The sequence below is a fragment of the Calypte anna genome, chromosome 2 (genome assembly GCF_003957555.1).
Source record: "Calypte anna isolate BGI_N300 chromosome 2, bCalAnn1_v1.p, whole genome shotgun sequence".
Classification (NCBI taxonomy): Eukaryota; Metazoa; Chordata; class Aves; order Apodiformes; family Trochilidae; genus Calypte; species Calypte anna.
This window is the reverse complement of record NC_044245.1, coordinates 18090118-18103801: the sequence shown is the minus strand read 5'-3', so window position 1 is coordinate 18103801 and position 13684 is coordinate 18090118. Positions and strand designations below refer to the sequence as shown.

General features: G+C 38.2%; 1 protein-coding gene across 9 annotated transcripts in view; it reads left to right on the top strand.

Annotated features, from left to right (window-relative positions):
* Positions 1-13684, top strand: part of KIAA1217 (KIAA1217 ortholog) — a 339766-nt gene that overhangs the window by 266936 nt on the left and 59146 nt on the right. Inside the window, exon 1 of one of the 9 annotated variants that reach the window (XM_030445020.1) lies at positions 3822-3917. The exons of the other annotated variants lie outside the window; for them this stretch is intronic. The gene's annotated coding sequence lies outside the window, so the exon portion shown is untranslated. Of the gene's footprint in view, positions 1-3821; positions 3918-13684 lie in introns of those variants that run through there. 9 annotated transcript variants of the gene reach the window in all.

Sequence of the window (13684 nt, the reverse complement as noted above, 5' to 3'; positions counted from 1 at the left end):
TGGCTTCATTTGTATGCTCTAGATCTGTGTTCAGATATAGTTAACTACTGTGTTAGCAACATATATTAAAAAGTAAAGATTATTTCTTTGGCCCTCCTCCAGGTATTTCCTGCCTAACAGAGCTGTTTTCAAAACAGTTGCTATTTCTGTGCAAAAGCTGTAATATTTTGTATTTCTTATTTTAAAATACTGTGTTGTGCAACAAACAAGCACTCCTGACATCTTTTTTTTTACCATAACTCAAAAATAATAGTGACACAGTGGTGACCTCTGTATCAGTGGTGGTTTCATAGTATAATATTCTATTTTGCTATGGTGAAATGACAAAAATGCCATTTTGAAATTCTGTGCATCAAAAAAAAAAAAAAAGGAGCTACTTTCTCATTTGGTTTTTCCTATGCATTGGCAAATTTCTTGTCTTTCTGGTTTGGGAAGTAAAGCCAGAGCCAGGATGTTCATAGAGCCTTTGTGGAGAAACTTGCAAAACCTCTTCCCTTTGATCTATGTGAACTTCTGCACTTCAAAGTTACAAACATGGAAACAAGTGATTTCTTCAGTTCTGGAAATAATGAAGCCTGTTTGCCTAAGGATGTGTGTCTTCTGATTGGGTTCTTCCTTGTGCAGCAACACTCAGATCCTAACTGAGGCTTTGCCCCATAGTAGAGGGTCATAATGCTCTCTCCACAGCTTTAGCTTCTGGAGTCTAAAAATCTGAAGCACACACTACAATTTTTCCTCTATTTGGCAGAAGTACTTCTTGCAAAATACTATTTTGGCAGAATTTGTAGGGATGTAGTAGTCTGGTGGTTTCTACCCTTTCTCATCCCAGCTTTTGTTTCAGTGTTTAGCATTGGCTAAATTGATGTTCTTCAATTTCATGTTATATCACTACAGTGGGAAGCAAGGAGTAACTCTTGTTAACTTTGGGTTCTGCTATGATCATGGTTATCTGTTTAAAAAACCTACACAAAAAAAGCTTATTGTCAGACTGTCTGAAAGAACAGTACTTAGAATATCATGAATTAGCTGTTGTAAGTACATTTTTCCATGGTGATTCTGTGAGTGTGGTTGTGTCTGCTACCATATGTGAGTTAAAGCTTTGGCTTTTTTGAGGTTTGGGAAAGTTTTGCCTTTACAGAATTTTCTACTGTTTGTCTACTTCTCCCTTTGGAACCTTTATCCCTGGGTTTGATGATGTTCAGGCTTCTATTGATGTGATTTATAATCATTTCCATGTAACATACCCAAAATAATCTCAGAAAATAATGTTAGCTGCCAGCTTGGACACCTGTTTTAACTACCAAGCAGATGTGAGACCTGTATAAGAATTGGCAGCAACACTTGAAGTATTAAGTATTATCCATATGGACAAGAAGACTCCAAAAGTGCAAGAATGTGGGATCTGTGAGTTTCAGATTTCCTATCAAACTGCTCAGGTTTCATATTCAATAATTCTAATTTTCCCGAGCTTCTTTTTGTTTCATGCATTTTTCTGGACGGGTTATGTTTGAGAATAGGGATTTTGCTCGGGGTCTAAGCAAACTCCAAAGGACAATTTCACTTGAAATCCTTCAGAGTGTCTTTCTTGCTTACTGATTGTGTGCCATGGCAGTTTACACCTTGAAGAGTGTGGCTTGTTTGACAGCTCTGCCATGTTGAATGCTGTTCAAGCAAGAGGTAGCCACATAGTGCCATCTCACTGAATATTTGCATTTGTGGTCTTCCTTTTTTTATTATTCCTTTCCCAAAATGTCTGCTAAGATTCTGTACCATCTGTTTTCTTTGGAAAAAAAGTATCTTCACATTTCTGCATTTCATTAATTTATTCCTTTGCCTGAGCTAGTAACATCTATGAGCTTTTTCTGGCTCTCTGTGCAACAGTGCTTTTTGACAAAATATTGTCTTGTGTCCAGATTTTGAGATGATCTCTTTATTCCTTCTGGCTTTGATTTGAATTCCAGTGCAAATGCATGTACTCAGCCATGATGGTCTTTACCATTAGAATTAATGTTTGTGATTTGCAGTAGATTTGAGGTGGAAAAGGCTTTCTCAGAATTCTTAGGTGTAGGGCCCAGGCTGCCTCCCTTCTCATGTTCAGCTGTGGTATACAGATTGAACATCAGTAAATGACACTAAAGAACTGACAGCAGCTTTTTGTACCTTGCTGAATGAATGGAAATTCTTCAGAGGTGTCACACTCTTTTTATCCTAGGCTGTTCCTGTGAGTCCCTGGTGAGTCTCAGTGGAAGTGATCCCATCAAATGTGCACAGCATGTTTTCTGTCCTCATTCCCTATACCTTCCTTTTACAGAGTGTCTAAAAGGGGAAGTATCCTAAATTATAACCTCCCCCTTCTGTCATTGCAACTTGTGTGTTTCTGGTGGCGCAGTTGGATATGAATAATCTTGGTTTATGCAGTCTTCTGTTCTGGGTTTCATCTGTCTTCTGGTTTTGAGAATCAGGAGGGAATTTTTACTACAAAACAAACCAGCGGCTATTTTGCTTGGCAGTCTTTCTCTTCCCAACCACCTGCCCTAAAGTCTGGGGGTTACACTTTGTTTCACCATGTTTTCACTTAGTTCTCTAACCTGCATAAGACCTTCAGAGGTCAGCATTTATCTCAGACCTTTACTGGGTTGAGGAGGCCAGAATATCCAAAGAATGCTTGTTATGGCTGCTGTTGTATCAAGGTACACTTTGAGGTGCCTTGAAGTTTTTTCTGAGACCATCTCACAAAGAAAGCATAATTAGGACAAGTTTGGGAAGCAGTGTTTACCTGGAAACCCTACATTTTCTGGGAGTAAGAAAGATTAAAAGGTGATTATATTCTGGGCACTGGTGGGGATTTGGGCTGCCAAGGTGAGAGAGATGAGTTAAAATGAGTTGTACAGTAAAATGAGACAGATATTTGATAATCTGAGTACACTGTTGGTCTGAGTAGCTTTTATTAACAAAGCTGAGAAACAGCAACTTCTCTGTTTCCCTCTGAAAGTGCCTGGCTAGCAGGTTACTAACATCTTAACTTCTAGAGTTAGTGGGAACTTGTGAATTTAAAAAAAATCCTATAAGTGCTGAAAAGTCTCCCCAAGAATTTAATGCACTCAAGGATCCTGAAATTTGGTTCTGGTTTGCAGGAAAGAGAAAGAGCATAAAAACAGTGTTCTCAAGCTACCTGTAAACACACATCAAGTTTCTTTGAGATGTTTAACAGCTAAAAAAACAAACAAACAAACAAACAAACCAGCTTCTTGAACTACATAGAGGTATTTAGAGGAAAAGTATTTATTAGAAACGAATTCAAGCAATAAATCAGTGCTAGGTCAGTGCTAAGATGCCTATAGGACAGCATTCTTACAAGTTGCTGTGTGTTTGCCTTACTGATACTATTGCTGTAAAACTTTTTCTTTCGGGAAGAAAAAGAAAAAAGAAAAAGAAAACATTAATACCTCTATTATCTGATAGAAACCTTCCAAATTATACAAATCTCATCTTTCCTGCTGTTTTGCTGTCTGCTTTTTCTAATGCTCTTTTTGTCATTGAGAGGTTATGACAACATGAGCCATATTGTATTTATAAACATCACGTGTTTCCTTGATATGACTTGCAGTGTCTGCCAAACAGAACACATGGAAGAAACATTTCTCATTAGCTCAGCATTGGTTTTGGTTATACTGATTTCCGGGATAGGAAAAATGCCTTCCTTACTCAGAGTTAACTTTCATACAGTAGAAAGAAAGCCTCTGAATGTCCATGGAATCTCCTGAACAGCTCTTTTAGCTTCCATACTGTGTCTGAGGAAAAGAGAGAAAGTGGTTTATTTTAAAGAGAAGATGTAATAGCATGTATTGCTGAAACTAATTTGGAATTAAAATACCTGCCAAAGCCATCTAGAAACAGAACTCACCAAGAGATGTAAGGTAAGATGATGCTTATAAATAAAGAAAGGTATCTCATTCCCTATCTTTTTTTTTTTTTTCTAAACTAAAAGATATTTTTCAGATTAACTGGGAATTTAAATCAGAATAATGACAACTGTTACTTCTTCCTTGAACCATATGAGAAAATAAATTTGTAATTGGTGTCTAAATCACCAAATTCTACTCTCAGATTTTATGTCTAGTTTCAAATCTATATATTAAACACAAGGAGTTGTTTTTCAATTTGCCATTACAAATCTTGCTCAGATTTGAAAAAATATATGAAAGAAGTCTCTGATGTTGTGGATTATTTTTTTTACTAATACATATTTTACTATTTTCTTCTGAATGTGTTGTCAGTAATTTCCAATTCTTTATGCAGCTACAGAGCTGCAGACAGGGAGAAGTAGCTGCATCATATCAGACTGATGAAAGACTAAGTGTACCTGTTCTCTTTCATTCATTTGTCCTTTGATATACAATACCTACAGGTGTTCAAAGACTGTTAGTGGGAAAGTGGTTAGAATTTTAAGGAAAAATATTATTTTAGTTTAGCGACACATAAAATATAATTTCAAATGTTATCTAGCAAAAAGTCAGTCTGTTTAAAGATACAGGTCCTGTGTTTCAGCTGGGTGGATCCTGCATTGTGGCTTTTTTAATAGTGGCAATGTGCTTTGGTCGATTATATTCATTTTACAAACATTGTGTGTAAGGAATGTAACTGTATAGACCCTATTATTATACCACCATTTTTAAAGATGCTTTCTTTCCCCCCCCCCCCCCCCAAAAGAATGAGGATGGATTTTACATTTATATCAAGCCAGTGGTTGAAAGAAGGTGTCATGTTCTTGATATTAAACTGTTCAAGGAACACGAGCGTGCCGCACCCATGCAGTAAGCTTCCAGTTAGTCTAAAAGGAGTGTCATGTGGTAGATATCACAAACCAGTTACCTGGAAACTCCCAGAGAGTTTCATCTGCAGAAACGGATCAACTTTGAACCACAATACAGTTGTTTTAGTGGAATTTTTAGAGAGAGGGTTCTTTATTTCCCATTAAGAGGCCTGTATTCAAACTACCCTGACTTTCATGTTGAGGTTTTCTTAGAGCTTGCCCTGCAGCTGATGAAGTTGCTTAATGACAACATATGATCTGTCATGTGTGAAGGTTTAATTAAAGTTGGAAGTCTTATCTCTCACGTAACTCTGAGGGTCTCAGGAAAAGTTTTCACTGCCTTCAGTTGGAGCTTGCCCTGAATAAAATGTAAGGATTGAATCTGAATCCATTTTATTGCCTGTTAGTTTTTGCTTTTATTCTTACTCCACCTACTTTTATATAAAGTTTACTTGTGCCGATTCTTTAGATGTTCTGGGTTTTCTTTTCACCATTCTTGCTTTTAGTAGAAGAATTTGCAGTTATTTGGCTGTGTACTTGAAATTCCTAAGTAGCTGGCAGAGTTAGAAGTTGCCAGAGCTCCCTAAACACATTGACAGATGATAAAAATGCTCATGGCTGAGACTTTATTAGGAGGGGAGATCCTGCTTTACCTCCTTTGTAGCTTATCTGAACTGCTGGAGTCCTGTAAGCCAAAGTCCAGACAAGCTTTATGACCCAGTTAGCTTTGTGAATGAGCTCTTCCTTGAACAGGGGCTAAAAATCACTTTGTGGAGGTGAATGGTTTGGTATGCAATTCCTAGAACTCAAGGAACATTAGGAGCAGTGCTTTGTTCCTTCTGCCATCTGCTTGTTGTTCCCAAGCTTTAGCTTTCCCAAGAAGTTTTTCACAAATCCAGAATGCAATACTTCATGATCACAACTCAAAATCTCTGCTTTCAACTGAGTATGTTATTTCCTTCTCAGTATATTGTTAGTTACCTACCTCTAGATAAGCCTAATGAATACTAAAGAGAATTAATTAGGTCCCTATCTTCTTTTTGAGCAGTACCTGATGTTTAGGAAAATGCAGCTTCATATCTAAGGATCTTGATTCTTCTCCATGTTGAACTGTAATTTTTCTAATAAGAGCCCTGGAAAATTAATCAGACTTCTGAAAATATGAACAGTAAAATTATCTTTTCTTGTATATGTGTTAAGATCTGGGCTTTAAAAAAAGCCCCAGCTGGCAAAAGCAAGACAGTTGCTAATATCAGTAGGCAACAGGACTCTGTGCGATGTGATGTGATGCTGAAATTATTTTTGTGGGAATATATGCCTTTCTTACATTATTGCAAATTACAACTCCATGTCACTATGTGAAAAGAGCAAAAGGGTGTGTTTGATACAGGGCTAGTCCCTCAATCACTTTATATTTACTATAGATAGCTTGTTCTGGGATAAAATAGGTTGTTTACTTGAGCCACACTGACCCACATGTGTATTTTTTGGGATAGAAGGGAGTGAATTAATTAATATATAAAGTAAGGCTCAAGCAGTATAGGAAGAAGTTTGTGATCTTAGGAGACTTTTAATTGATGCACGGATAGCATCTCTAACATTGTAAAAGATGTATTTACAACTGTGAATACTGCTGGGCCTTATAGCTGTGAGATACAGTGCAGCTTGTACACTGACATTGCAAAATCCAGTTGTATATAAAGCTTCTCTGACCACTGCTCCTGCTGACAGTGCTGACTCTAAAACTCCACATAATACCTTATTTCTTCTGATTTGCTGTGTCCTTACTGCGGAAAGAACAGCTATAGGTGTAAACATGCTGCTTAGGTCATCTAACTATCAGCTCCGTTTTATACCATTTTTATATTATTTATGGCCTAACCTATTCCATATATCTGTATTAGAAATTTTTTTTTACCCGGTTTTCTGGTAATGCTAAATGAGACTAAAGGTTATACTTTCCTATATGTTTGTTTGACCATGTCAATTTTTTCAGTTTTATTTGGCCTCAGTGCAGTGAGAAGAGATACAAATATGGAACAAAAATAAGAGCTGAGTTGCTAGTACAGCAATTCAGAAAGCCACACATTGATTTTGATTTATGAGTGCAGTTACTAACAGTATTTCTTTTTTTCAAGAGGAGAAATCTGATATACAGCATATTTAAACCAAATAAAAATGCTGATTTGTACCAGAACTGTATGTGCTTGAAAATATTCCTTTTTTGGGAAAAAAAAAAAAAAAAAAGGATGACCCCATCAGTTTAGTTGTGCCCTGAGGAAGTACTGAAATTGAGACTGTCTGAAGGGTTTGGCTCCCTGTGTTGGTGGTGGCTGTCTATGTTCTGTACATGATGTGCCTGATGGCTTCAAGATCGGGGAGGAAATACTTGCTGCATCTTTTTTAATTACATGACTCCTGTTTGTTTTAAAAAAAAAAACTGCCTAAAAAGCAGCTGTGGAAAAGCAAAAGAAATGGTTGTTTTGAATGCAGCACTAGTTATGATGGGTGTCAGAATGTTAACTGTAAAAAAAATCAGTAACAGCTTTTATATGTTCAGTCCAAACACTCTAATAGCTTATGGGATGGGTGGGCCATGCTATACTGATGAGATAAATGTGGATATTGGCAAACCAATGATGTAATTATGTAAATCCGACCTTTTTAGGATTGAAATGTGTTATGTTTCAATGTGTTTGTATTTTTGTCATTTGTGATAACACCCTGAAAAATCTTGGCTGAAATGCCAAGAGGTTTCTTTGTGTGCTCACCATGCTATTCTGACTGAAAAGTACACCAAGGAAGCATGGGAAAATCAAACATGTGAGATTTATTAATTTCTCTCTGCATAATTAGATAATTTTAACATTTTTTTTTAAACTCTCACATTTGTTTGTAAGAAATCAAATACACTTGTAAATATGCAGAAATGAATGCCTGTTTACTGGTCTGGTTGTTTGTCTTGCTGATCAGGAATAAAGTAATGTGGACTGGAGGCAGGGAGACAGCTCAGACAATGAAATGCTGGAATAAACCTCCTGTGATTACAGTCAGACCAGCAAAATCTGCTGCACCTCATGCATCATTTTGCTCAAAAAGCATGGCTAGACTCATAGCCCTTGTGAGACTTCTTTGGCTCAGACTCCACCTTGCCTTGTGCTCCCTTCCCTTCCAAGCAGAGTTCACCCAGTGTGGCACCACAGTTGTCTCACCAACAGCTAATGCTTGGCAGTGACAACTAGGGAGTGTCAGCAGGTTCAGTGCAGGTGTAACCAGGATAGTCCAAATAGAGAACCTCTTCCTCTAGATAGATTTGGCTGATGCACGTAGTAAGCTCAACAGCTTATGACAAGAAGCGTGATTTTGCTTTTCCCTGTCTTTCTGTTGGATTCTTGTTTTACACATGAAAAAAAAGGTGGTCTTAGTCTTGGAATGGGCCACTGCACACTATGATGACCAAAGAGCTCTTGATGTATGGGTGTGCTTGGGGTCTTAAGTCAGTGCAGTCAGGGGATTGCATAAGAAAATGAAACTGATATGAGAGAAAGTTTTCTGAGAAGTGATGGCTGCATACGATGGCTACATGTATCACCCCTTCTCAGAGCTTGGTAGTGATTTCATCAAACCAGAATTTACGTTGTCTCCCAGTAATGACCAGACACGTAAAAAGGGCAACAGCCACCTCAGCATTATCTTTCAGCACTCAGTCCCACTGCAGATCAAGTCTCTGATGCTGCCCTGAGGCCTGACTGGTAGAGAGCTGGTATTTTCTGCAATGTCTGAAGATGGAATTGTTTTAAACCTTAACTACCTCTTCAGTGGGAATGTTTGAACTAAGTGCTAGGTGTCAAAATCTTCAAAGTGCATCTCAGATGTCTTTGCTTTGGATATGAGAGTGGATTGCAAAGGCAAGATGTAGCGGGAGGAGCCATTCTTGCTCCTGATGCTCGACGAGCTGCTGGTCTCTTCCAGGACTCCAGCCACCACACAGCGCTTCCAGGGTAGAAGTGTAGTGGGAAGAGCCTTTCTTGCTCCAGAGGCTCGATGAGCTGCTGGCCTCTCCATGCCTCGCACCAGAGTGAGCTGAGCTCTTCTCTGTGGGTGTGTGTTCCACCTTTATTGGCCCCCTGGCCTTGCTCATGCCCAATAGGGGCCTGTCCTAATCAGGCACAGGTGGACTCACACCCACTCTTTGGCAACTCAAGGCACCTGGTTTGTCTTCTCTACAGCAAGAGATGGTCATAGCTTCTTTGCCTATGTCCTCAAGTATTCATGTGTTCCTGAATTTACCCAAAGTGCTCTGCTCCCTTCTTTCCTAAAAACTACCCTCATCTTCTGACCACTCCTGCCAAAAAAAGGAAAAATCTCAGAATATTAACCCAAACTAAGGAAGTTTATGTTGGATGTGTTTTCTTCTTTCTTCTCCTTCCTTTCTCTGTCTCTCCCTCCCATGTCTGCTACTCTAAGCTACAGCATGGTACTGACAGGAACTAATGCACCATCTTCTAGTCTTGAAGAAAATTTGCATTAGTTCATATTTTTCCACTCTCATTCTGTATTCTTATTCTTTCTTAGAATTTTTTGTTGAATTCCCATCATCTGATATATTCTCTTTTGACTCCTCTTTTTCTCATCAGTTCCTTACCTTCTGGCTTAAGTTTTTGTTCTTTGTTACTTACTATCCCATTCTTGTTTCCTCTTTAGTTCTCAGCACCCCATTTCCAGTATTACTCTCTTTCATGTCTGGACTCATTTGTTCTGTCCCTCAACCTGTCTCATTCCTGTTTTGTTTTGTCTTTTTTTCTCTTCTGTAGTTTTACACTCAGAGTTCCCTATCACCTTCCCATATAATTCTTCTTTACCTTCTCTACCTCTTCCCATTGTCATAGAATTATAGAATAATTTTGGTTGGAAAAGATCATTAAGATCATTAAGTCCAAGTCATGAATTATGTATGAATAAAATTTTTTCAGTATGTGAGTCTTGCTGTTTTTAAGTAGTATTCCTGCATTACAAATGGCCTAAGGAGGAAAAATGTCATGCTGCTAACTCAGTTCTCTACATTTAGGCTTTAAAAAGTTTAAGCATATGCAAACATGCTAATGGTAGGACAGAGGAGGAGAAGAATGAAAACTGGAGGTGCTTCTGTATTATTCCATTGATAAATAAATAATGTGCGTTTCCATCTTCGGACTAGAGACCCTTAATTCTTAGCTCAGTCAAGGAGGAGCTACAGGCTGGGTTGGGTCCACTAAGATGGATCACAACAAAGTCCACTGCATGGACTAGCAAGTAGCATCTGGAATTAGGCTTCTAGTTGTAGTGTCTAAGCTTGACTTATAAAGAAGAAAAAAAAAAAAAGGGGGAAAAAAATCAGATGAAAACCAGAGCAGAGAGAGAGCTAAATGAAAAGACATATGGGCAGGCTCACTATAGAGAATTAGGAAAAAAATCTAATCCTTATAAGCTTAGAAAAGAAACTGCTGCCCACTGCAGTCAGTGGCAAGAAGCTGGGAATGCCAAGAACAGCTTTTCCCACCCTGCTCTAGAGGGAATGAGCTGACTCTGGAGACTGCCAGGATAGCTGTCTTTTAACGCAGTATTAGGTGAGACGAATCTTCAATACAGAGCAGCTAATAGTGCTGTCTTCACTGTTGAGACATGCTTAATGCATATATGTCTGCTGTACATGCTGTTATACTTTCCTGTAGCTAGGAAAATGTCTTTGTTTAAATCAGTACAGAAAGGAGGGGGAAGCATGAGGTTTAAATTACAGGGTAGAGAGACAGACGGCAGACTTGACGTAATAGTTCAGTTTTGCAGAACCTTCTTCATGCAACTCCAGTGAGAGTTGGCTATATTTGCTCTAGTAAACTCAAAATAAATTTTAAGAGGTTTACAGAGTTTCCAGCAGAGGATTTCCCACTTTCTCTTGCTTGCTTTTATTTCAAATTCCTAGAAAATCTAAAATTCCTGATTATGTTGATCTGCCATCACCAAACGATAGGCCAAGAATGTACTGCTTGTATGCAAGACATATACCTATGTATGTATGTGTATGTAATGTCAATATACGTGTTACAATGAAGCATCATTGTTAACATGTTCAAGCTCAGGTGATCCCCTAGGTGCTGGTTCAAAGGGATCCTATACAGGTTGCCCCATGGTGCAAGCTCCAGCTGTTCTACTGAGTGTGCTGCTTTGCCAGCAGTGAAACTGTAGAGCTGCCTGTCCCCTTTATAGTGGTTCATTCTAGCTAGTAGCTATGTGCTGTGTGGTGTGGGAGGGCTTTTTGTTTGTTTGTTTGCATTTTTTTTAAGACCTAGGGAGTTTGGAATAACTATAAGAGAACTTTATGGTATTTGTGTGTAACCCAAGGCACATGGGTTTCAATTAAGCTTTTGGAATCAGTAAACAGAGGTAACAGCAAACAAATGTATGTTTAGGAGAAGATAGTGTAGTCTGTATATATGTCAAATCCAGTATTTGTCAGGCAGCCAGAACTGTTCAGTTCCCTCCCTGTTTGTTTAGTTTGACCTCTCAAATTCAAAGAGCTTCTGTAGGATTTTTCTGTCTTGTGGAAACAACACACACATCCTTGTAGGTATAAATATAGGGAATGGACTACAGAGCTGATGTGGACAAGCTGAGTCCTATTTGAAAGAGCTATTCAGATTCATGGAGAGCAGTGTGGAGTGGAGGGTGGCACGAGCACAGCCTGCCTGGGTACCAGGGTGTGAAGGACAAGACCTTTGGGGGCTGTGTTCTGCTTCTTGCCATAGGGGAACAGCTGAGTCTGAATCAGGATTGGGTACGACCACTTTCTTCTTCCTCTGCTGAATGTTTGGAGGCAAAATTAGGGGTTGACCCATCTCCTTTCATTTTGCACAAAGTATATAACCACACTGAGAGGTTTCTGTCATGGTGCTTGCCTAAGCAGAGGTAAGAAAAATGCTGATGGTGGTTCTCCAGCCACCTTCAAAAGTCTTGTGTATCAGAAGCTGCAGATTTAGGAGATCCTGCTCCATACAGGTCTTTGTCCTCCTACACTGTTGGTTTCTTAGTCAGAGTTGGAAGCTGCGTGGGCTTTAGGACCTGCAAGGTGGCATGAGACCTTCTTTAGCAAAAAAACCCAACCTTTAAAAAACCCAAACCTGACCCCACAAAAGCCAGATGAAGATAATGCTTCTTTTCTAATACAGCTGTAAAAACCATCAACAGCAAACTGTCTTCCCATTTGGAGTCTTCTGGACTGAACTAACTTGTTGCATTTAAGCAAAACCCCATTGACCCCATCACAAGTTACTCCAGGGAGCTAAGAACAAAACCAAGTCCTAGACTAGTGACAAGCAATCCAGTCTGTAAGTGCTTCCCTGTTTTCTGTCAAGGAAATGGTTGTTTACAGCAGTACAAGGCATTAACTGTTTAATTATTTCCATCCATGAAAGTATTATTGAGGGAATAGGAACCAAAAGAGCTGTTATCAGGGACAGAAAGAACTTTGATCAGTAGTCAAGCAATAAGTTACAGCTATGCAACATGTGTATACCCCTCGGTAGACTTCAAATTATTCTCTGGCTTTCTAATTGTGTTTTACTGATGTTGTGTCTCTGTTGTGTCTTTCCCCTTACAAGTAAGAAAAGCAAACAGAAAATAATGTGATGGGCAAATTGAGGAAAAGGTCCAACTGGCCAACATTGTTAATAATGTAGAAGAAAGTAGTGTGACTGGCAATATAGCTCAGTGGTGATTTGGGTCTATCATTAACATAGACATTAACATTGATTGTAAAGTAACAACCTAAATTTCCAGGCTTGATCTCAGTGAAGCGTAGGGCGTTGCACCCCTTTGAAGAATGCCCTTTGTTTATACAGGGGGTTAAACTGAAAAGGAACTCCTGTTCTGTACAGTACGTTATAAACAAATACACAGCAAGTAATTAAACACAGGATAATACACTGTATGTTAGACAAGACTCTGATAAAATAATTGAAATGAAAAGTTATGCTTCAGTGGCTTGTATGCATTGCTAGAACCTACAAATTAAATTACAGCCTTGGTAATGATATATCTGTGCAATATTTATGATCTTGTGCCTGATGTATTTTAAAATTAAGAGAAGATTAATTTCTCATTAAAAACTTTTCATATGCATCAGGCATCCTTGAAGATTCTTGCATATAGTGCCAGATGTATGGAGAACTAGTTATAGTATGTCCAGTGTTCTGGGGTGTACTTTATCATCCTAGACTCTGGTTACTGAAAATGTGCATCTTACCAGGTTGCAATTCATTGCAGAGAAACTGCAGTGAAATGTAGTGGTCTTTTTATATCCTCCATTTTAACATAATAATGTGATTTCTCACTGCAGGTTTTTTGCATTGTAAAAAAAAAACAAACATAGATGGAAGAATATACACTGCAACTGCATAAAAGTGTACTAGGATTATGTGTCTGTGTTTTTTACTCTTAATGTTTTTGAGTGTAGCTGGTCAGCAGACCTAAGCAGCTTTTTAACTAGGTCAAGTATATACATCCATTCATTAAAAGGGTATGCTTGACTGGTTAGTTAAACCTGCCAAATATAAACCAGATGCTTCAATGTAAATACTGCTTTACTCCTATGCTGCAAGAAACAAGCCTTGACTAATTAAATTTGAAATAAAAATAAATATGTTTATGTTTTTCTGTACCATAATAATATTTTATTATTGTTCTAGTGCAAATATTTAATAAAGTTTTAAATTATTTTGCAGTAAAACTGAAAAATAAACATTTAAGACAAAATTACTGTTTTTTACAATTCTGAAAAGACTGTTTATATTACACTACATATAAAATCTGTGAAGTTCTGGTCAAGACAAATTTACA